This window comes from Phalacrocorax carbo, chromosome 3 (assembly GCF_963921805.1).
Source record: "Phalacrocorax carbo chromosome 3, bPhaCar2.1, whole genome shotgun sequence".
NCBI classification, from domain to species: domain Eukaryota; kingdom Metazoa; phylum Chordata; class Aves; order Suliformes; family Phalacrocoracidae; genus Phalacrocorax; species Phalacrocorax carbo.
The window spans coordinates 101,366,351-101,387,405 of NC_087515.1; the positions used below are offsets into that span (position 1 = coordinate 101,366,351).

At 42.1% G+C, this 21,055-nt stretch overlaps 1 protein-coding gene and 1 long non-coding RNA gene across 18 annotated transcripts in view; one reads left to right on the forward strand and one right to left on the reverse strand.

Annotated features, from left to right (window-relative positions):
* On the reverse strand, positions 1–19,877 carry LOC135312655 (uncharacterized). 12 transcript variants are annotated; one of them, XR_010372302.1, is made up of 7 exons: positions 19,438–19,877; positions 15,654–18,037; positions 14,869–14,933; positions 8,722–8,842; positions 7,357–7,572; positions 6,977–7,049; positions 932–2,128 (listed from the first exon to the last, which is right to left on the reverse strand). It is a non-coding gene; the product is annotated as an uncharacterized LOC135312655 (long non-coding RNA). The 12 variants fall into 12 exon arrangements; XR_010372301.1 differs by adding an exon at positions 1–905 and having other exon boundaries at positions 1,931–7,572; XR_010372300.1 differs by having other exon boundaries at positions 930–7,049.
* Positions 19,742–21,055, forward strand: part of RAB23 (RAB23, member RAS oncogene family) — a 17,020-nt gene continuing 15,706 nt past the window's right edge. For 2 of the 6 annotated variants that reach the window (XR_010372299.1, XM_064447860.1), the window contains exon 1: positions 19,748–20,002. The gene's annotated coding sequence lies outside the window, so the exon portion shown is untranslated. Of the gene's footprint in view, positions 20,016–20,319; positions 20,422–20,664; positions 20,832–21,055 lie in introns of those variants that run through there. The other 4 variants (XM_064447864.1, XM_064447865.1, XM_064447863.1 and 1 more) reach the window with 4 other exon arrangements.

Below are 21,055 nucleotides of genomic sequence, written 5' to 3' on the forward strand. Positions count from 1 at the left end.
TTGGAGAAATTAATTAAATTTATTGCCAATCAAATCAGAGTAGGGTAATGAGAAATAAAAACTCAATCTTAAAAAACCTTTCCCCCACCCCTCCCTTCTTCCCAGGCTCAACTTCACTCCCAAATTCTCTACCTCCTCCCTGCCAACAGCACAGGGGAACAGGGAATGGGGGTTGCAGTCAGTTCATCACACGTTGTCTCTGCTGCTTCTTCATCCTCAGGGGAGGACTCCTCACACTCTTCCCCTGCTCCAGCGTGAGGTCCCTCCCATGGGAGACAGTCCTCCACAAATTTCTTCAACGTGAGTCCTTCCTATGGGCTGCAGTTCTTCATGAACTTCTCCAGTGTGGGTCCCTTCCATGGGGTCACAAGTCCTGCCAGCAAACCTGCTCCAGCGTGGGTTCCTCTCTCCACGGGTCCACAGGGCCTGCCAGGAGCTTGCTCCAGCATGGGCTTCCTACAGGGTCACAGCCTCCTTCAGGTGCATCCACCTGCTCCAGCGTGGGGTCCTCCAAGGGCTGCAGGTGGATATGTGCTCCACCATGGACCTCCCTGGGCTGCAGGGGCACAGCCTGCCTCACCATGGTCTTCACCAGGGGCTGCAAGGGAATCTTTGCTCCTGCACCTTGAGCGCCTCCTCCCCCTCCTGCTTCACTGACCTTGGTGTCTGCAGGGCTGTTTCCATCTCATGTTCTCTCTCCAGCTGCTGTTGTGGCAGTTTCCCCTGCTTCTTAAATATGTTATCCTAGAGGCACTACCACCATTGCTGATGGGCTCAGCCTTGGCCAGTGGCAGGTCCGGCTGGCGCTGGCTCTATTGGATGTGGGGGAAGCTTCTAGCAACTTCTCACAGAAGCCATCCCTGCAGCCCACCCCCACCAAAACCTTGCCATGCAAACCCAATGCACTAGTACAAAAAACAACGTAGGACAAAACCTTATATGGTATACAAATACTACATAACAATAATATATTTGTTAGTAGAAAAAACTAAATATATCAGAAGAGTAATAAAAGAAAAACTGTATCTGGTTTTGATTAAAAAGTCCAATTAGTTGAAGATTTAATGGAATGAGAAGGACAATGAGAAAATCAGATATCTAGAAATGTGCTCTTCTCTGACAATAACTCACGCTCAGGGTTTAAACATCCACTGTATCATCTCTCAGGCACCTCCTGCACAGAGGTGAACAGAGAATTTACTACAACAAACCACAGTTTTATGGCAGCGGCAGAGCTGCCAGTAGCCCCGTGGTGGCAAGTGGTGAGCAGGCAGCACAGCCTCCGTGTTACACCTCCTCATCCAACGCCGACTGGTCTTACTGCCTTGCAGTGGGGAGCAGGCAATACTCTCAGGGAATACAGCCAAGTGCGTTAATTTATTTACAGGCCTGGGAACATCTCAGTTTTGCTTTGTATGCCCACAGCAGCCTGCAAATTCTACACAGGGCACTGAGAAAGCCAAAGCTGTTGGAGGGGAGTACACAGCAGGCAGTCTCAAAAAAGGAGGGACAGTCCCAGGTGTCCTCAGAAGTATGCCGATTAGGCTGTCATCCCTACCCCCTGTCCCCTCATCTGCTGTCCCAGTTCACTCACAACATCTCAAGTTCACTCTGATGGTTTCTGGGCCCCAGGAACTAGTGATGCTCATTTTCCCTATCCCCTCCAGTATTTCCTTCCCCCACTCTGTCTCCTGCATAGGCAACACTTGTGCTACTGCCTGTACAGATTCCTCAGCTCCAGATATGTGGACATCCCTCATTTGTAGGTAGCAGTAATTCAGTAGTTGGAGTAATAGTAGTAACTCCCATCCCCAACCAGCCTGGTGTCCTGGCTAATGCCATAGCAGTTCATTTCTTTCCCTCACTTGCAGCCCCATAGCCAGGCCCATTTCCTCCCACACTTCTTTTCACCAGTGTCACACTTACTAACCTGCTTATCTGCATCCCTAGGCTCTCCCCATTCAGCAGTTCTTCGTTCTGGCTCCATCTCAGCTTTGCCACCCAAGGTGTTCAGACTGTCCCAGGAAGAGGAGCAGAGCTACCACCTCCCAGCCCCTCCAAATGGAGGCATAGGCCAAGTAGGCAACAGTGGCACATCTGCACCTCCTGGCGCAGTCTCCTGACAGTACTGAGATTCAAAGGAACACATTGGACAAAGGGCTTTTCTGAAAATTTGGTGATGCGATGTATGAAAAGGAGCAGAGGGAGGTAATGACATTTTAGATAATTACAAATACATTTTCTCTTACAGATTATTGGCTTTGGAGGCACAAGACTAGCATAACTTCCCACTTCATTTACCCTTCTTCATAGTGTTTTACTTGTATGGCTTCTATGGAGCATTTTCCTCAGAGCCTGGTGTAAAAATATCTGCATTCACTCGTGCCCCTCAGTAAGCTAAAGCTGAAGTCACTAACTTTTTTTTAAGGTTGCCATGACAGACTCTTCAAAGTTCAAGTGTAACAACCTGAATATAGATGAGTTTTCAGTAGTAGCCAAAGAAAATGTCAGAAAATCATTCTCCCTGAGGTTTTTTATCTTTGAAAAGTCTGAAAAAAATGTCTGGCTGAGATTTTGCAAAACCGACCAAATTTTTATATCAATTTGGTTTTGCTGTTGGGACTCTCTCCTATCCTGTTTGTCAGCCATATTTTAACTTTGGGATATTATCTTTCCCATGCTGCATGAAACTGACTAAGAAGTCAGTTGGCTAGAATCTTTGGATATCTGTAAAAACTCCTTAGAAAATAAGATCGCTCTGGAAATTCAAAGTATAATTTCTATATTGTTTTTGTGATTGACAGATCATTTTCCATCAGTGACAATTGTCTATTTTAAATTGTGATTGACTGTAAGGTGCTTGCTGGTGGCCTACAGAAAGAGACTGGTCTCACAATTAGAAAAAATAAAATATGCTCTATGATATACTTTTTTCTGCTTTGTTTTTTAATAGACTTTCAGAGCCAGAAGGAAATATATTTAAATTGACTATGTACGACAGGCCATAGACTTTTATCTACTGTATGGATCCGTACAACTAAAATTTTTTTAAGATACCTGGTTTGGGAAAAAGTGGATCTTAGGATCTTCCAGTTAAACTGAAATCCAAGTTTTCTGGAGTAAACTTGAAGTAAAAGGGAGATCTGGCTGTGCCAAAACTTAGTAAAGCCCACACGCTGTGGTCACAAGAATGTACAACACATTACATATCTGCAATTTGCAGCAAGACATTGCAAATGGTCCTTCAAATCGATAATTATTCACATAAGACAGCAATGCTGGGGCTGGTAGACACCACTGTTTATTTTCTTATATTTACCAAAAGGTAGGGGTTTTTTCCCTATAGTTTGGCTGTAACATCTTACAAAGTCAAATTTTGTTGTCTTGTTGGTTTTAACTAAGGGTAGCCTTTCTTTCATATAAATTGCCTTCCTCTCCTGCTTGCAACAGCAATACAGAAGACTTAGAGAGGGAAGGCTGGTTAACACAGATGCAGAGTATTTCCCCTGTGATCTGTACAAAGAAGTTCTAAAGTTGTCTGTATGTTTCCCAGTTGTTTATTTGCTTTTATTGGTGCTAGTTAGTTCCAAATTTCTTGCCTTATTTTCTTCCTTATGGGTGTGAACATAGATTTAGTTTTTATGTCTACATTGACATGACCTCAGCCTGACAGTATATTATAGAAAGCTGGAAGATTTATTGGCCGAAGAGAGCCTGTCGGAAAAAAAAGCTGGGTAGTGGTAATTGGAGAATGAGTCAGTGTCTGGAGCCCAGCTGTGCTCGCTACACAAGCCTGACTATAGCCGAGTTACTCAGATTTCTTCAGCTCTCTGAAACTGGCTTTTTTTATTTAAAAAGAAAAAGCTTTATGTATGCTGGATACATTTTTAGCTGAGAACGTTTGTACAAAGGCAGCAAATTACCTTTCTTCCTTCTCGTCGTTAATATTGCAGTGGACTCTAGGAGCCACACTCTTGGAGAAGCAATTCATTACACACGCGCAAACCTGCATGTCTGAATGATGTCGTGGCATCGACATCTCAAAATGCACCAATAATGGTTTGATATGCAATAAGTTCTGTGACTAATATTGTAAAGACACTTACATTCTGACCCTGGGAGGCAAAGTATTGCTGTTTCTTAATGCAGAAGAAGTAGCTTAAGAAGCACAGCATCAGTTCATGGTTGGTATTATTTGCATTATGAGGCTTACTCCATCAAAATCCCAAAATTCTAACCTTTGAACAATACATTATTTTAAGGAAAAGGGTATTTAAATGTCCTTAGAGACTGTTGTCAAATTAAATACTCAATTTGAAGCAAAGTTTATAAAACTAAGCTCTTACAAATCCATCAGTTTTATCTCTTTTGCCATACTAATAAAAAGTTACTTCTAAGTCCCTCGCAGACTGCAGCAATAACCATGCATATATCTTACCTAATTTTGTTGCCAAGAGTGAAAGAAAAAAAAAAAGGATAAATTAATTGCTAATAATTTACATTTTTTTTCATTTCTTTCTATTTTAATAATTCCTGAAAGTTTTAAAAACAGTTAAGGAATTTTTTTTTAATGTAAGGATCATGACCAGAAACATTTAAAACAAAATAAACCATACAGACAAGCTATAACTATTTTGGACTACAGACACAGAAACTAGGATGATAACAGCAGTACTACATGAGCCACAAAAAAGTCAGGATTTAAATTTATGTAAAAGTAGATCAAGTGCTGGGGCTCTCATTTAATACAGAAAAAGCCTTTGGCAGTCAGCTGGGAGAACATTTTGAGGCAACACTCTCATATTCAGGCTGAGGTTTTGCCAGGGATATGATATCTAAAACAGTTTCAGCTCATTAAAGTGTGACATGGTTGCCCAGGTTCTCATCTCAGTTTTGGCTTATTCATTGCAATTATAACTGTAGATAAGTAGACCAAAAGTTGAGGAGAGCAAACCTGACAAGATAGTGTATCTTGTATTTGTCACAGGTGCTAATAACACTATTTCCAGAATTTTAGGTCCACTTGAGAATTTAAATAAACTAAAAACAGAAGGGAAAAGGTAACAAACCATATTATCCATTCCCTTCCGTCCCTGTTACTCCACACAGGTGTTGCAAAACAATTAATTCCAGCTTGGTGTAGCTATAAAGCTAGCAGTGCCTGCTGTGGCCTAGAGGTCTGGATTTCTGAGTAGCTTTGTTCCAGCTGGGAATGGAGAGTGACCCACATAGGCTGTGGGAACAGATCATTGAATAAAGAAGATCTCCCTGAAACATCTGGGACCTGGCATAATTCCTGAACTCTCTATGGCATTAGAGGTACAGCACTTATTCCATGATCAGGAGAACACATACAATTTGTCTTTTTATGGATCATCATCTTTTCTTTCCCCTAGCATGCCTACAATCCTCTTTTACACACAATAACCTAACACTCTCCCCCACTTTGCTTCCTAGGTTCCTATTTTCTTCGTCACTGACAGGAGATAGTGCATGTGCTGAGCATAGCCTGGACACTGATTAAGCTAAGTAGTGGCTATCAAAAGTGACAGATGATTTCTGCTCTCTTGCCTCTGGGGAACACATCCATGTATCTAGGTCTCTTTCATCTACTTAGCTGCCAATTTTCAGGCAATATGTTGAATGTTTACCATCCTTGAGATGTTTATCAGTCTGTATTATTTGGTTTCTATCGATATTATTTGGAATCTACATTTATTAGAAGGAATCATTCACCACCATTACCAGCTGCCAGCTCAAACAGAGAATTCTTCTGCGATTACATTAGCAACAGTCTGCAAAGGCAGTCAGCAGAGATCAGCTGTGTGGACAGTATTTGCTACTCAAATAATGAGCCCCTGTCTTCACCACAAAATATTGCATGTGTGCCCAAGTGGCCAAGAAGGCCAACAGCATCCTGACTTGTATCAGGAATGGTGTGGCCAGCAGGACCAGGGAAGCGATCGGGCCCCTGTACTCGGCACTGGTGAGGCCACACCTTGGATACTCTCTTCAGTTTTGGGCCCCTCACTACAAGAAAGACATTGAGGTGCTGGAGCGTGTCCAGAGAAGGGCAATGAATCTGGTGAAGGGTCTGGAGCACAAGTCTTATGAGTGGCTGAGGAAACTGGGGTTGTTTAGCCTGGAGGAAAGGAGGCTCAGGGGAGACCTTACAACCTACCTGAGAGGAGGTTGTAGCGAGGTGGGGGTTGGTCTCTTCTCCCAAGTAACAAGTATTAGGATGAGAGGAAATTACCTCAAGTTGTACCAGGGAAGGTTTAGACTGGATATTAGGAAAAGTTTCTTCACCGAAAGGCTGCCCCAGGAAGTGGTTGAGTCACCATCCCTGGAGGTATTTAATAGACGTGTAGATGTGGTGCTTAGAGACGTGGTTCAGTGGTGGATTTGGCAGTGCTAGGTTAACAGTTGGACTTGATGATCTTAAAGGTCTTTCCAACCTAAATGATTCTATGATTCTACCGAATGGGGACAATACTGGTAGGTGATCTGGTGCCCATCTTGCAAATTTAACATTGTTTCTAATGAGAAAAAAAACAGGACTTTTTGTCACAATACTGCTTTCTCTGTTCTCTTGTATGTCTTACAGAAGGTATTTTATTGTAAGGTCCTTAAAGTTATGACTACCAGAATTCAGTTCTATAGAATATTCCATATCTCACATGGTTTCACACACCATAGTTTCACATTATGATAAATTCAGCAGTGATGCTAACATAGGCATTTTCTCACATCTCTGTGTGATGATGTGCCATGCTGTGAAGCAGATCAGGGAACTGATTTGCAATTAAGAAAAAAACCAGTGGTTTTTTGAACATAGTTCAGTTCATAATCCAATTTACATTGTGAGCACACAAACAGTTGTTCCAGTGCAACTGAGTGAGAGGCACAGCACACGGAGGTGGATAGCAGTATCCTGAGTATTCCCTTCAAATGTTAAACTCCTAGATACACTTACCAGTTTTCAAGGTATGTGGAGCTGCTATGAATAGACAAACAATTCCTGTCTCCTCGCTTCTCATGCTGGATCCCTGCCATGAAGTTGTAAGAAGAAAAGATGGAGCAGCCGTGTAAGCTTGAAGTCTCAGGCTCCTTCTGCAACTGAACCCTACTCCCCCTTGGACTTCCAGTTCACATTAGGAGCCTTAGCAACCTGAACCTCCATGCCTACTCATAGTCCTTGCCCCAAAATACCACCTTCAAACAATCTTCAGTTCTAGTTACCAGATCATACCCATTTGTCCTAGCTTCCAGACAGCTTATCCTCTTAATTTCCTCAATATGCCTATCCACATCTATTTAGCAGTTTCGTGCAAGATCTCCAGATGTCCCAGCTACCTCAGAGTAGTGCAGAGGCTGCTGATCTGAAGGCAGTGCTCAAGGAAACAGAAAAGTCCACAGGATTTTTAGTCCTTAGGTCTAAACCACACCTTCCTGATCACACTCATCAATGTCTTGTGAGGCTTGTTCTAGCCTGGAATTTTCCAGGGTTCACAGTGAGACTTTACCCTGATTTTTGCCTGAAGGTATTTTCTTCATTACTGTTATATTGATCTGAAAAACATAAACAGTTTTCTCCTGTTTGTAGGGAGGCAAAGAGGAAAATGAGTCACATACAAATAAAAAGGATCAAATGTGGTGCTTCTGAAACCCTCTTATTGAGAAACAAGGTTGTTCCCTGGATGAGAGCCAGGGTTAATTCAATCCAGTCTGTTGGCTTCTCATAGGCATCATTTTTGCATCACCATACTTATTCTACCATGAAGGTAGCATTAGCTTTAACTATTACAAATTCACACATGAAGGAAAACATTCAATATTGAGTCCTTTTCCTATGTGACAAAAACGTGTCCTCTTGACATTTTTCTTTCAGAAAACGTTTGAGCTATGTGATGTTTTAGGAGAGAGATCAATTTCTTATATATTTCAAATGCAAGAGAGACAAGCTCTAAAAGGAAAGCCAATATAATAAATAGGAAAGATAAAAATTAACTCCTACCAATGCTAAGGTGGCTGATAACCAGTCACTAGGTGAAGAGCCTTGGTACTGAAAGAAATCTAAAGCTACTAAAGTAGAAAATACAAATCTAAAGCAAGAGGACCACTGTGCACTAGCACTGGGACATTGGATTAAAGTGCCAATATTCTTTCATAGCAACCATCACCAAGGACACCAGTTATATAGAAATGTGATATAAAAATGTGAACAGGTAGATATCCTTCTACAAATGAAGTAATAGCGAGTAGTTTTCAAACTGTAATGTTGATAAATGAAAAGTCAAACTATTTGTTGAAAACCATCAGTAGCCATTGATACATCTTTCACAATCACTTTCCGCACCTCTCTACACACTAACATCAGGGCAATGCAGAACATAGGTTGGTTGTAGGTCTTCTTACACACATATATGCATCTATACAAAGCGCAGGAGCTGCAAATACAGGAGCAGCCCAAGCATCTACTTAATGTGATCTGTTTCTGACAGTGATTGGTACCAGATGCTGCAAAGGAAATTTCCACAGAATCCATGAGATATGCAGTTATGGGAGAACTGATATATAAGGATAGTTTCTTCCTGGTTTTGCTTTTAGCTGCTGCATGCCCTGAAGAATGGCATCATACGCCCTTTCCAAATTCACTCTCTCCCATCACCTTAATAACGTATAACCTGCTTAGTGAACCCTGTCCATTTCTTTCTGTACCCTGCTGCAAGCTTTCCCCATCACCAGGGCTTCAGCAGTCTGTGCACCAAGGATCCATGGGCCAGTTCTGACACCACCACTACACAACCTCTGCTCAGACTGCCGAAAATGAGCTGTGAGTCTGTACAGAGACAAGAAAAAAAAAAAATTAGAGGTATTGGCATGACAGGCTTGTTAGCAGCTCAAGGATTCAGGAGGGAAAACCCAGGCATGGAAAGGTGAATAATCCTAAATTAAAATAGAGAGGGAGGCTTGTTGGCCTAGGGACTAGTCAAGTCACCAGTGTCATGAGTGTCAGTGGAGCTGACGGTAGGTGGCAGCTCAGCAGCCCTGTGCATCCACTGAGGGGAGCTGTGGGACCAGCCCGCCCTCCCCGTTGTGACTGATGCCTGGCTGGGCAGCGAAGACCTTGGGAGCCATATCTGGAGAAGTGAGTGCATTAGTCCTTAACCTAAGAGGTCATTAAATCCAAGCTATTTTTCGCGTGAGTCAATAAGCACTTGCTTAATACTTGTAAGTTGTGCATATCCTGCTTGTAGAAGATCCCAGGGTATGGCTACACATGCCCAAACAAACCAACTCAAAACAGGGACCGTAACAACAGGTGTGCACTTATTTCTGAAATACACTGGACTCTTAACCTCAGTAAGTTATTGAACAATCAAATCCACGGGTTATGTGTTGTATAAAACACTGGAGATGATTGTGTAAACTGAGAGAAATTGCACATTTCTGAGTCTGTGCTGCAGATGCCTGACTGAAGCAAATCTTTCTCAACATGATGTTTTATATTATTTTTTAATCTCTGCAAAACCAGCCAATTCCTACCACCCAATTTGCTCATACTGCAGTGATTCAACCCTTGGCATTTTTAGCAGATTCACCACAGATCATAAGTTGCAACGTGTGTGTACAGTTTATTGAGTAGATAGACCACAACTGTGCCTATTTTGTTTTTACAAGCATTTTTGTTCAGTTACACCGGACAAAGCAGTCAGCTGGATATTTCATGAGGTCATCTTTTGCAGTAGTGATTTTTTGCAGTGGTAATGAGAATTTCTGAAACAGAATATTGTTGCTAATTACTTTCACTCACCTCATTTAGCCATCTAAAGGTTAAGTGTCTAATTTAAGCTAATTGACTGGGCTGCCTCAGTTGTTACTGGAGGGAGAGAGAGGTCTTAGACAGCAACAGATCTCCAGTGTATTTTTGGTACTTAGTTTATCCCAAGATGAATCACCCTCCAGGAGTCCTCCCTCTTTCTGCTGAGCACAGAGGTAGTCAAAATGATAAATATAAACTGGATGCCCACCCTTGCTTTTATGCAGCGTACATATGAAGTTCTCTGCAGATGGACTGCAAAGAGATGATGTTACATAGGCACAGCTTGAAATCACAGTTAGCTGATACATATTATTTTAGATATACAGGAAGTAAGCTTGAGATTTTCTACTGCAGACCAAACCAAACCCCAGGTCTCTGTCTTTTGCATTGTTATGATGAAAGTTGGATGAAGCTTCACTAAATTTGGTAAGCAGAATGAGTCTTTTGCACGGCTGTTCAGCTCAAGGTAGTTCAGCTTCTTTTTTGCATTTTTTTGGAGGGGTGGGAGGAGGAATTTCAGTAGGAGCCTTCACCAAAAGCCCACATCACAGGTCCACAAGTGAGGCCATGAATATGGTTTTGCAGCTGGTTGTCACATTTCAAGAAGGATACATAAAAACTGGAGAGTCCAACAACAAGTGTAATCAAAGATCTAAAATCCCAAAGATATAATAAAGTGGGGTTGTTTAGCTTAATAACGAGAAGGCTGATAGGGAAGAGTGGGAACCTGATGATTTTCAAAAACCATCATGAAGGAAAAGCAATGATCACAGCAAGGAAAATTTCAGGGTAGACATCAGGAAAAAGTAAAGAAGTGCCCAGGCGGACTTGCCAAGTTTTCATTACTGGAGCTTGTTAAAACTAGACAAATGTCTATCAGGAATGACTTAGGCATAGGTGTTCTGCTCCAGGGAAAGGCAAATAGAACAAATACATCCTTCCTCTATAATCTTTCATTACCTAAATAATTTATTTATAGAAAATGTATTTCTTATTTCTCTGTTTCTTATAAATTTCTTATAAATAAGAAATGGGCTGACAGAAACACCGTGAAGCTCAAAAAAGGGAAGTGAAAAGTCCTGCATCTGGGGAAGAACAACCCCAGGCACGAACATGTGATGGGGTTGGACCAGCTGGAAAGCAGCTTTGCAGAAAAGGACCTGGGTGCCCTGGTGGACACAAAATGTCAATCATGAGCCAGAAGTGTGCCCATGCCACAAAGGAGCTAACGTTATCCTGGGCTGCATTAGGAGGAGTGCTGCCAGTAAGTAGAGAGGTGTGATCTTCCCCTCTACTCAGCACTGGTGGGGCCACACCTGGAGTGTCGTGGCCAGTTCTGGGCTCCCCGCTACAAGAGAGAGATGGACATACTGGAGAGACACCAGCATAGGGCCACAAAGATGATTAAGAGACTGGAGCATCTCTCATATGAGGAAAGGCTGAGGCAGCTGGGACTGTTCAGTGTGGAGAAGGGAAGCCTCACACAGAATGTTACCTACCAATTCATATGAATCCCTGAAGGGAGGGTGCAAAGAGGACAGAGCTGGGATCTTTTCAGTGGTGCCCAGTGACAGGACCAGAGGCAATGGGCACAAAGTGAAGCACACGAGGTTCTGAGCATCAGGAAACACTACTTCACAGTGAGGGTGACTGAGCACCGGCACAGGTTTTCCAGGGAGGTTGTGGAGTCTCCATTCTTCGAGATATTCAAAACCCATCTGAACACAGTCCTAGGCAACTGGCTCTAGGTGGCCCTGCTTGATCTCGGGGGTTGGACCAGATGACCTCTGGAGATCCTTTCCAGCCTCAGCCTTTCTATGATTCTGTAATCTATGGAGGGAGTAAGCAGACCCACAGAACAATTTTGAATGTTACTGGAATTGCTGTATGCCTGTCTTTTTCTGACAGATATATAAAGAGTTCCTGGTTTGGGTGTCCATATTTATGGGCAGGCGGGGAGGATTCTGGGCCAAGGGCTGATGAACACAAATAACAGACAGCTCCTCAGTGGCAGAGTCCCTGCTCAGCTTCCACTGACCTCCCTAGGAGTTAATGGTGTTTATCAGCCCACTGAACAAAAGTTGCTTTTTTTTTTTTTCTGACAGAATTTAAGCTTCTGCATAATGGGGGCTAAACCACAGCTTGTCACATTGTCAAAATTATGGTCTTTATTTCTCTAGAGTATGCCAGCAAAGAAAATCCTTAAGTGATTGAAGATTTTGTAATAAACCTCATAATGTTTAAGTAAAGCAAAGACTCTCTGTCTCACATACACCTCTTTTTTACTAGTTCTCAGTTTACTTAAACATTAGGGAGAATATAAAATCTTCATTTGCTGACACTATGAAACATAACAAAAAGGGGTTTGCCAATTAAATAGCTTTATTAGCATGTTCATAACATCTTTTTCCATTTCTGTAATCTTTTTGTATTTTCTTTTTTTTAAGTTGGTCTTTTCCAATTGATAACGACATTTGATAATCTGAATCTACTTTACCTAAATACATAAACTCTGTTTTAAACCTTTTGTCAGGAGCAAAATTCAATGTTAAAAAAAGAGATTTTCAAATTCCATATTTTCCCTTCTGGCTTGTGATACTGAAAACCAAACTTGCCTAACTGATTTCAACCTTCCCATCCAAATCAAGCTTACCTACACCACCTCCCTAATTCCACCTCCTGCAGAATAATGCATTTGTTTTAATCTATCATATAAATGCAACCCATTGATTTCTTTCTTTACAGAAATGCCACCACCTGCCCCAACTTCCTTAAACTATTTCTAATGGATTTATTGGTCTTTAAAGTGATGTAAAAATTTTGCTTCAGTTGTCAGAGATTCTTCTTTACATATAAACATTGTGAAAAGACAGTCAATACTGTTACTGAGTGTGTTTAGTGGCTGGTGTCTAAGTGATGAGCAGGAATAGGCACTCTGGAAGCACAAGGAGGTTACCAAGGAAGATTGATATTTACCTGAAGGTATCAAGTATCAGTAAACAGGCATGAAAATAAGCAGCACAAAAATTATTGTGATTGCAAGATAAAACAGCAAAGTTCTAAATCTAACGTAGCCACCAGAAATAATCTATTCAATTTTCTACACATGAAATTTCAAGATAATCGGTCCTCTTTATGCCACAGCTTCTCCCCACACAACATGTAGATGCAATATTTCTTTTTTTTCTCTTTTATTCACTTTTTAAAAGACTTACTATTGCTATAAAAGCCAGCCAGATTAAGCACTTTGCTATACGTCTCTTAATTAAGTTCATGAGAGCATTTAATAGAGCCATTTTTTAATTTTCTCCTGCCATTCTACAATAAAAATCCACTCCCCAGACTCCCAGTCACCTTTTAAAAACCTCATATAATGAGAAAGAGATATATTGGGCTCTTGATCCTTGCCATTTGGCTAGTACATTTTACTTTTATTCTTCCTTCAGGGCAGTGCAGATATTCAGTATAACATTGTTAGAGTTGCCCATTTAAAAGTCTTTTCCTGAAGAACATTCTACTGATTTTTGAGAATATTTTATTTATGGAGCTTAATATGTCTTTGCTTTTATTACTGAAGGCTGTACTGCAGCAAAGATCTAAAAGACAAACCTTATCCCAACTGTTCAGACTTTCCAGAAACACATTGGCACTTACTGAGTTTCATTAGCCTTTCTAGGGGGAGGAAAGCTTGAAAAGTAATCCAGTAATAAAACTGAAACCCTCAGTATACTCTGGGAGCAAGAGTGTATGGAACGGACTGGGGAAAACACACAAGGCTTTTTTTTTATTACTGGGCCCATATGGGACAGACACCTTATGTAATAGATGCCATGTCAGAAGAAAGGGGTTTAGCATAATAGTGGAGTCTCAAAATACAACTTGGTCTTGAAGAACAGGTTCTTTCAATTTTCTGAAAGCAGAATTTACAAAGGTGAATTTGTTAATAGTGGATATAAGCAATATCATCTGGGTGCTGTGTCCCTGTGGACTTAGGAGAAGTTAGGAATTGCAGTGTATCCCCAAATGCTACTGCTAAGAGGTAGACTTGGAATTTGGATCTGGTAATACCCTCATGTACAAACCCTCACATTTTCAAGGTAAAGAAATCTCATCTCTAATCTAGCCAAATAACCATATAATTATGCTTGGCTAAATACAATTCCTAACCAAACTGATATCAGATAAGGGATTATTTTTTACAACCCAAATTGTTTTGACATGTCAGTCAACGGTGGATTTCCACGTATTAGTTACTTACAGCTTCCTCTGAAGCTATGGTCTGTTTGTTTAGCAGAAATTCAATGACTCACCATGCCACTAGGAAGTTATGCGTGAGCTGTATTCATTTCAGCAGAGCCTCTGGCAGAGAAAGTCAATTCCTCTGTTGACAGGAGCTATAGACGACCTACGTGTGTAAGGCAAGCTGCAGTGCTTTACCAGGTTACAATGCATTGCAGTGAAAAGCTATGCAGTAATTTCCTACTCTTCTCAGTGACATTTCAGTTGACACCAATTTTATCAATGTATATTTTCCATTGAAAGGTTAAGCCATACAGCTGACTCCAACAGGCATTTGGGGAGAATAACTTGTGAGCTTTCCTAAGATTTGTAGTGATGTGGCAATGCACATGAACATCTGAAATGAATACTGAGGTATGACCTCTAACCCGTATCAGCCGTAACTGGACATAAAATATAAATAAGCAATGTATGAATGTGAGAGAGAAAACAGGAAAAGTAAGTCTTTGAGCTGATGTTTAGGAGCCACTTACGGTTTCCTGGGTTTCAGGCTTTTTTTTCCCTCCACTGCGATTTCTGATTTCTTGAATAGATATTTCCAAAAGTACTAAATGACCTTTCTCTGGCTTAACCATGGGGAAAAGCAACTCCACATTTCTCTAAGAATCTAAGTAAAGCATTTTCACCTCTGCCAAAAGCATCCTATTTGATATGTAAAACATTTTCGCCTATAAACTAGTATAGTAGGACACCTTCATATCACAGTGCTACGAAGTTTAAGATGTAACTGCTTTATTAGGTACCGTCTGCCATATGATCTACCAGTGGCTGGTCACAGCATCACGAATATCTTACAGGTCTTCTTTAACTGCAAATATCAAAAAGGTAACATCTTAATAATTGCATACTTTGTTATATGTTCTGCTAAAAGATAACTGTATGTGTACATAAATATGTCAAGTTAATAATGCAAAATACCTACAGATCTGAACTAATCTCAAAATATTTATCCACAATCTCTTTGTTACAGAGTTCAGAAGTTACTTTTCCATAGATTTTGGGTACAAGACAGATGGCATTTCACAGCAGAAACCAGATGAGATATCACATAGACAATTTTGTAACGTATAGTAAATACAAGTCTCTTCCTGACTGTGGTAGATCACTGCAACATTTTCCCCAAATACTTGTGTGGTTTTGTAGTAGTGCAACATTTCAAAGCTTTATTCAGACGGTGATTATCAGTGTCTTGATTTCAGAAATATATGGCCTGAAACGAAATTGGTTTATGATCATCTCAAACATTTAGCTTGTTTCATGGCATTTTTTGTCTGAAATGGGCTAAACGTCACAGACTGAACTGGAATAACAGCACATAATGTGACAGTCCACATTTAAACTGCTTTCTAGCAACAAGCGTCTGCAAAGACACCTGTCAGCACACAAAATTTGTAACGTGGAGAACTAATGCTTCCAAAAATAAGGATACAAAGATGCTGACTACTCAATACAGTAAATTAACACCTTCTGTCTAACAGAGCAGGTTTAAAATAAGGATACATCAGTCTCACATAAGATGTTGACTTACTTCAAAAGTAGTTTGCACGCATATGACTCATTGTACACAAAGCTGATTTTTTTCCACTTCTACTAATGTGACAGTTATTAATTATTCCAGTCCCTGAAAAAAATTATCAAATAATAAAAATCTGGCAACCAGGAAAACACATTACATACCTAGCTACAGGGATCCGCATGTGTATGGGCTTTTTTTCTCTAATTCCTGCCAGGGCAAGTTTCAAAAGCTATTACACCAGTAAATATTACTTACTGACTGCCAAGATTAGGCCACAAAATAGATAAGGTCACACAAGGTATTTCTCAAATCATCATTTCCTATAAAGCCTTCAGTGACTCAAAAGAGAACTTGAAAAATGTGGGGACACTAAATGTTGATGAATGACAATCTACCTATGAAGAAAAGAAGTCAATTACTATCTTTGTAAAACCCATAATTGCCTCTGAGAATGACCTCACTTAACTGTAATTTATTGTACTCTGGCAATTCCAGTTCCTGAGTGGGATTAATTTCTCATTAGGAAGGTTTTGCACTTCATAGGAACATTTTCCTCTAATTTCACATGAGGATTAAAATACAGCTCTGCAGAAAGTCTGAACAGCACTTACCAACGACAGTGGGTAGCAAGAAAAACTCTTCACACCTTAGGTCTCTGGGTAGCTTTGTTTTAATTAATTGTATGCATTTTCATAACAAGTTCTAAAGACTAAAGCAATGGAATCACCTGCTTTCTTCTGACCTTCTTAGACCTTTTTTGACTTTATCCTGTTGGATAGCAAGCTAATTTCCCCACAGTAATGATTGCTGCTGATACTTTTTTTTTTTTCCTATTAGACATTTCACAGTTTTAAGAAACCAGTTAATTGGAATCTTTTTAATTTCACAGGATTATTGTCACCTTCCTTGTATCTGGTTTCTATTCTATCTGCTTAATTCTTCTCAGAAATGCTGTCAAAAGGTTTATTCACAAATACAGAGAAGTAAAAAAATGCATTTTCATACGATGTTTCAGTCCCCATATGCACATATACTGTCAGGTACACATGCGTATATATATATGTATGCATGTGTGTACATATAGAGGTAACAGCTTTCTAGGTTACTCAGATTCTTCGGCTCCACTGATTTCCAGGCCAGCCATAAGTCCGCAGTATATCCAAAACTCCTCTCACCTCTGTTGCATGGTTTTAGATGAACTCAGGTGCCTAGATGTAATGCTGTGAACTTGAACCTCATTTCTATCACTCCAAATTCTAGAAATTCAGATGTAATGCTCCAATCAACAACATTCCCTGAGAATAAAGTAAAAATAAGCTGATAGTTTGCTTGACTACAGTAAGCGCTGTGTTCTCCAAAATACTTCAGAAGGGTCTGTACATCCTGCCAAATTTAAATAAAGGAATTAATTACTAATAAAAAAATCTGACTGCCTACGCCTTCTGCTCATCATTAATGCCGTTCTCTCCAGCTACCTTCAGCAGCAAATTTTAATCAGAAGACTGTTTGGTTTGTTTTCTTATCGCCAGGTAATTTCTACTTCTAGCGCTCCTCATTTTGCCCCCGGTCACTGAAATTTTGATTTGGAGATCCATCACATGAAAGATTGATAAGCAGTACTCAGAACCTGCTTCTCCAGGGGAATATGGTGCTAATGCCATAGTGAATATTTAATTTCAAGCTCCTTATTGCTAATTTTGATACAGTTCCTCCCTTCTTTGCTATCTCTTTGTACCTTTGCTGTCAACTGTTAAAGAAACATTTTCTGTGATACCGGGAAATGCTTTCAAGGGATTACCCAATTAATATCTTTGTTTTCTTCTTGCTTGGTGGCAGATCCCGCTTTCTCCAGCAGCCATTACATTTCATTCACTGGATACACACTTAAAGTAGCAAGAGCAGGAAGAGAGAAGCAAGTCCATTACTACAAACAACTCAGCTAACACAGATTTATCAGTAACTCTGAATATACACAACGTTAAACACTTTCAGCATTTTCTTTGGGCAAATTCATTTCCAGATGAAGTAAGCTATAGCAAATACTAAGGCAACACACGATTCTTCAATACATATAACCAAATTATCTAATATTCAGTGTTTCAATCCTGATGTTTTCCTCAAATACTTCCATTTTTCTCTGCATTTTTATTACTGAAAAACCATAGAGCACACAGATCAATTATTTTGATTTTTTAATCAGTCTCTATAGAGTTAACAGAAATAACTGTATTTAGAAATGCTACTTTGTCATTTTATGACACACTGTTTGTACCTGATAATCACAGAACGTGATCTAGATGCTCAAAAGTCAGCATTATGATAAGTGTCTCATGGGGCTTGGGTTATCCAGTTTGTTGAGAAGTTTCACTGCTGAATTCCTTAGTGCATCCTGGTACCTGCAAGTGGAAAAAGATATCTAAGAGTAGGTGCTAGTCAATCTCTGTGAAAAGATGTAGTAAGGTCCAGTGACTGGAATTTTAATTTAGACAAATTGAAAAGAGATACAATTTTTTAGTTGCAAACAAGTCACACTGCTTGCTGACTTCATCACGAGTCATCACATCACGTATATGCTAAAGCCTTGAAAACTGTGAATCTATCAGTTCCTCCATTCTTCTCTTTCCTTTGTAGGACATGACAAGAAAATTTGCCTGAATTGCTCTCAACCTACCCCTAAGACATGCTGGAATTGTTCGGGTTTCATAAAGAAATATCCATGCATCACCGATATGACAGGTCATAGCACATGTTCTAGCCTTACACTTCAAAAAAGCATCACCCAATATATGGATTTTAAAGAACAGAAGATTAAAAACTGAAATTATTTACAGCAGTCACTAACTTACTGCCTAAATCAGGGCACTTAGGACAGGGCATGCCTCCTCTAATCTTATACAACTGTGGCAACAGGCTCTTTCCAGCCAATGGTGGGAACCGAGGGTTCACACGGGCTACTCAACAGCATCTGAGGGTGACCGTACCATACAAATGGTTACAATAATTATTAGGTGAGATGAATCGCTGCCATGCTCCTCACATCTCCCATGATGACACCTGGGAAATACAGTAAGAAGCATTTCCGACATAATTACTTTGGTATTTGGCAGGTAACAAACTTCTCTTAGAGTTAATGGGAGGTCACTCTACTTCAAGGCCTTTTGGCACACACAAGCCCTGGCATAAGGCTCTGAGACTAGCAACCAGGGTCAGCATTAACAAAATGAAAGCATAAATTTCAGAATAACAACCATGTGTAAAATTTAACTATTCTTTTGAGGTGTAGCTGCAAAATGTGCTAATCCAAAAGGTATTTATTTAGGCACAGACAACACCAGTTGACCCCAGAGTGAAGACATAGCCTTGGGAAGCACGGGACAGGGATGAAGATACCTCAGCTGTGCAAGGCAGCTTTCAGCAACCCAAACTTGGTAATACCCGAGCATCACTTGCCCATACTTGAGTAGTAAGAGTGCTGGGGGGGCCTGGAAAGCTGCCACCCCAGCCAAGATGTGCTTTGCAATATGAAAACAGAAAGGGATTTTAAGGCAGGGGACATCTTTTTAGCAGTCTAACTTAACAAAAAAAAAAAACAAAACAACAAACACCAAAATCCAACAATGGAACATCTTCAGATCTTAAGACTATTGTGCCTACAATTATGCTAAAACCTGTAATTTTGTGGTTTATGCGAAGTGTGGGAGCTGGCGGACCAGACGCCACGGTGATGGGCTGAGGCCTAGCGTAGTCACACCTTGGTCAAAACCAAATGGCCACCACCCGCAGGAACGGCGCCTGCCTTCGGCCGCAGGCTGGGGGACGCCCGCGGACGGTCGCGCAGTCTTGCCTTCCGTGGGAGATGAGTCGAGGAAGAATCCGCCGGGTAGGGAGCGAGGCAGGGCTGAACGCCCCTGGGGGCCGGGAAGATCAGCCTCGGCCGCATCGTCCCTCACGAAAACCTCTCACATCCAGGCGGGCAGATCCCACCCGCCACCCCTCCCTCGCCCCGGGGCCCCACACCGAGCCCCACGGGAGGGACTCCCGGGCAGCCCCCACCCCTCCAGTCCCGGGCCGAGCCGCCTGCCCTGGCCGCCCCAGCCGGGGCTCCGCGGGGGCGGAGGCAGCGAGCGGGCGGGGGGGGGGCGGGCGCGCGCCTCCCCAAGCGGCGCCCCCGGTCCTGACGGCGCTTCCGGGCGGGGGAGCCGGGATGTGCGTCCGGGTTGGGTCGGCCACAGCGAGCGGTTTCCTCTCGCTTTCCCTCCTTCTCCCCGTCCCCGCGTCCCTCCCTCCCTCCCTCGCCCTCGCCGAGGTGGAGCCGCCGCCGTGCCTCTGAGGGAGCGCCGCCCGCCCCGCTCCTGCAAGGGGTCGGTGAGAGGGGTCGGCGGGCGGGCGGGAACGGGGGCCCCGGGGGCGCCCCGAGGTGGGAGGGCGGGGAGCGGGGCCGGGGAGGCGGAGGGGGCCGGGGCGGCGGGAGGGGGCCGGGGCGGCCGGCCCAGCGTCCGCCCTCAGCAGGGCCGGGAGGTGGCCGCGGGTGGACCCTGGCGCGGCGAGCAGCGGGCGGCTGCCTCCGCCGGGCGCTATTCCTCGCTTAAAATGGCCATCCGGACACCCGGGGGCCGACCTAGTGGCAGTTTTAGTGCAATACCCGATAAAAATACGTGTACGCTAATGTTGAATGCAGCCAGAGGCAACCCAGAAACATGATCTGCCCGGGTGACCGGGGAGCCCAGCGCTTCCAGCCCGGGGTGCGGGTGTGTGGTGATGGGCAAAGTCTGTCACACAGGTGCGTTTTCCCCTCCTTTGAAAGGAGGGTTACCTGCCTCTTGGGAGGGAATTTGCCGCTCTGCTGATGCCAGGCGTTACTGTGATGGTACCCCGGCACAGCAAAACGCGGGGGAAGCCTGGCTTTTATGTGCGCCTCCGTTTCTTCCTCATAAAAAAACCCTATACCACCAAAACTTGAATGAAACGTCTGTATAATAAGCTAAATAAATTATTTTCCTTTTTTTAAACATTGGGATTTGAGTTGATGAAAATCTCCGTGTCCGCTGTAACCGCTTGCACTGTGAACCTTGTCCGTGTACACGGGCATAACTAAATCGGGGAGGAATCGGGTGACTCCCCCGCAGTGGCCCTGCCATGATGTGAGGTTATGGTCACGCCTAATATACTTACAATATAGACTTCTAAAAGGTAAATAATTTGTGTACTGAGTATTGATAAGATAAATTATTTAAAAGTTTAAACTTGTTTTAAATGTTTTAAGGCAGTTGGATTGTTCAATTTCATATTTAAAAGAAAAAAAGACCTTTGGAAAAAGCGTTGTCTTCAGAATTATCTAATAATATTTATACGTTTAGTGTTTTGATTCACATGCCAAAAATTAAATTAATAAGAGCGCACAGACTTATTTGACG